General features: G+C 41.3%; 1 long non-coding RNA gene across 1 annotated transcript; it reads left to right on the top strand.

Annotated features, from left to right (window-relative positions):
• Nucleotides 1-1,588: 1,588 nt before the first annotated feature.
• LOC114442058 (uncharacterized) lies at nucleotides 1,589-2,473 on the top strand. Its single transcript, XR_003671305.1, has 3 exons — nucleotides 1,589-1,814; nucleotides 1,960-2,148; nucleotides 2,353-2,473. It is a non-coding gene; the product is annotated as an uncharacterized LOC114442058 (long non-coding RNA).
• The last annotated feature ends 1,298 nt before the right edge of the window (nucleotides 2,474-3,771 follow it).

The raw sequence follows: 3,771 nt of genomic DNA, 5'->3' as shown, positions 1-3,771 counted from the left end.
GGTCGAACCAGCTGGACATCAACTTTGACAAGTGGGTCTAACAAAAGTACACACAAATTACACAAAGACACAAAGTTTCACACTACGACTGTAAAATCTCCTTGTGTGTTCTTTTCCAGAAACCTGCTGGAGATGTTCTCTGAAATCTGCCACTGGAAACGACTAAAATTGAGATCCCCCCCAGATTGTGTCTGACATATACCAGGAGAAGGATGATCTCAAACTCCTCAGGGATAGGGTCGTGATGCTGATCAGGAATTATAACAGGTCACACACACGCACGCACATACTGTATATGTTTGCATTGTACCATTTGTACCTCTTCCCTCTGGAAAGAGGTACAGGAGCATCAGAACTCACACCAACAGACTGAGACACAGCTTCTTCCCCAGAGCTGTGAAATCCATCACTCCACATCCCACAGACTGAGTAATAAACCTCTGTACACAGACACTGTGCACTTTAAACCATTAATACACTGCTTCTTGTACAATATCATACTGGTCACTTTAAACACTTTAATTTGCACTGTTAGTTTTACTCTTTTTATTCTTATTCTATTTTATATTTATGTAGGTATATTATAAGCATGCCTCTTTTTTATTTTATGTGTCCAACTGTGTGCCTAAGCCAAGAGCTGCTAAACAAAAATTTCATTGTACCTGCACTAGTGACAATAAAGATTCTTCATTCTTGATTCTGTAATCACACATTGAACTCAAAATGCTTTTATCTAATGTTTTTTATCTCCGTTTGGGTACACATCAGGATCATCGGAATGCTGTCCCCAAACGAGCTGAGCCTGTTTAGGGATAAACTTCGTTTCATTGATGAGAAGATTCAGCCAGGTCTAACCAGCCTCAACGTGGTTGTCCAAAGCAGCTTCCACTGCGTTGTCTGTGACTCCCTCCCTCATGTTGACAAGGTTTTGTAACATGTCATTACAAAAACAGTTTAAAGATAATCATCAATGGATTATAATTACTGAGCAGTTCCTCTTGTCATCTCTCCTTTCCCAATAATCACTCTATAGCTCCAGTGATAGTAGATGATTACAAGAGTCATATGTTCCATATGCAACCTCTTCCACCAGATTAGTGAAGCACTGCTGGTTAGACTGGATGAAACACTGTGTACAGGTAACTACAAATGTAATTAAAGCTGCAAGCAGCGACTCACACGCCGCCGCCTCCCCTATCGTCCCACATCCTCTCTCCCCCTGTACTGGCACTAGCTGTGGTCTGCAGGGCAGAAGAGTACACCAAAACACACATATAGAAAAGAGGATAGAAAAGACAGGTCCTCCAGCCAGTAGGTGGCGCAGTGACTGTAGCAATACGATACAGCCAGAAAAACATCTATTTCTTGTGAGTTGGTGAAGGGTTAAACTTTGTGGCAGTGCCACAGCCAGACGGCATGACAAAGTGCTGCGTTTTTGATAACTTTTGGTCCCTAACCCCTTAAGTGCAAGTGCACCAATTTTCAGCCCTATCAAGCAATTCCCCTAAGAGGAGTTTGCAAAAGTGTGGGGAGTGCAAAATGTTAATATTAATTAAAAAAATTGCATTTCAATCGGGCTCTGGCACGTTTCTTGCTCGGACCCTAATGATGACCTTCAAGCATTGATTTTATACCCATACAGTACATTTTTTCATTTGATTTGATTTACCTCATTGTATTGTAGGAACTTGGAGTTTGAGGACGACCAGAAAGTTCACCAGCAGAGCCAACTCAAAATAATCCAGTCTGCACACCACGCTATTGCTGATATCCTGACCCACCTCAACAGAATTTTCAATACTGATGGAACTGAGGTACATGTCATTCACTTAGTAGTGGTAGGGTTCCACCATGTATATGCATGTGTAATTTAAGGAGTGGTTTACTTGTAAAGTAATAGCATAATAGTGATGCTTTTACAAGAATGGGTACTTTACAAGGTTTTTCATGGCATTTCAGGTCCAGGAAGCCTGGGTGGCCTTCACAGAGAAGGTGGACCACGTGGTAGAGGAAGCTCTTAGACGTAACATCAAGAAATCCATGAAGAAGCTATCTAGAGCCATCAATGGGGATAGCAAGACATCACCCAATCCCTTGCTCAAAGTCTTCGTAGAACCGCGTCAGGCATCTCCCCAAACTGAACCAAAGGTCCATGTGATAATGATTTGGTTTCACTTTAACATGTTCATTGTATACTGTACTCATTTTTCAGGCACACTTTAGGCTGTCTTTAAGAGGCTTTTATTCATCTGCAACTAGAGCTCAATGTTGCCATGTAGCCTTGTTTTTACAGCTCTTTAAAAGTCAAAGAAATACAAGAAAATTGAGTGTATGTCTGTGGTGGTTTGACAGGTGGAGTTCTCTCCAAGTCTCGCAAAGCTTGAACAGATTCTAAACATTTTGCCCCAGCTCATCAGCATCATCTCAGACATTGAACGCCTCACAGAAGGCTCTCAGCTAAATCCGATACACGTCAACATAGGTTTGAACATTTTTTACATTCTGCATAAACAGTATGTATATGCGACTATATGTGTCATTTGGTGCCTTTTATCTGGTGTCACCCTGGTCTTCTCTTATCCCTCAGAGCAAAATGAAGAGATAAGAAATATTCAGGAAGCTGTTTCTGCAGGGATGGCTGCCAATGCCAACCTCTTGCAGGACTGTGTGAAGACATGGGACCAATACAGGGACATCTGGAAGTTCAACTTTGAACAGGACCTGTCAGTATCTTCTCTTGATGCAGCTATATGCAGGTAAAAATGAACATGATCTAAAGTAAATACAATGCAAAATGTATTGTAAATTTTTTACACCCAGTACTCTAATTATCACCCTGTAATGCATGACTGCAAAAAAACATGCTCCAGATGTGCATACCAAGATTTCCTAAGCTTTGTCTGCCTCATTTGCTGCTCTGTAGGTACACAGAGATAACCAACAATGTTCAACAGGAAGAGACTGTATTTAACATCGGATTCATCGTGCTGGACTGTTCACTTCTCAAGTCCTTGTTGGTACAGCACTGCACTGAGATTACCCAGTTTCTCAGTCAGATCCGCCTTAAATATTAGTGTGCAGGTGTTAGTGTGCAGTAAACCACAATAGTTTACTATGGTTTATTATGCTGCTGGAGGTGTCATGACCTGGTGTTTATTTATGGTTTTGTTTTCCTTGTTTTGGGTTTTTAGTTTAATCTGTGTTTAGTTGTTGTTATTTTCCTGTAGTTCTGGTGTTTTGTTTCCTTGGGTTTGTGTTTTGTGTTTCTAGTTGTCTAGTTGTCTAGTCTTGTTTTGTGTTTCTAGTTGTCTAGTCTTGTTTTGTGTTTCTAGTTGTCTAGTCTTGTTTTGTGTTTCTAGTTGTCTAGTCTTGTTTTGTGTTTCTAGTTGTCTAGTCTTGTCTTGTTTTGTGTTTCTAGTTGTCTAGTCTTGTTTGTGTTTCTAGTTGTCTAGTCTTGTTTTGTGTTTCCTGTTTTACTTTGGTAGTCCTGTCCTCCCTGTGTATTGTCTTGAGTTTTGCTTCCTGTTTTCCCTCCTGGTTGATTACCAGCCCTGCCCTCATGTGTGTCACCTGTGCCTCGTTGTCTTCCCTGGTCCCCTTGTATATAGTCTGTGTCTTCCCCTTTGTCCTTGCTAGTTCGTCTCGTCTGTGTGGGCTTTGTGTCACTCCATGTCTCGTCCTTGCCATGCCATGCCATGCTTCGCTCCAGGTAGTTTCTTTGTTTATGTTATGTTTTTGAACCCTGCCTTGAACCCTCGCTAAGTTTCCTAG

The sequence above is a fragment of the Parambassis ranga genome, chromosome 9 (assembly GCF_900634625.1).
Source record: "Parambassis ranga chromosome 9, fParRan2.1, whole genome shotgun sequence".
Lineage (NCBI taxonomy): Eukaryota > Metazoa > Chordata > Actinopteri > Ambassidae > Parambassis > Parambassis ranga.
This window is presented reverse-complemented; position numbering and strand designations above follow the sequence as displayed.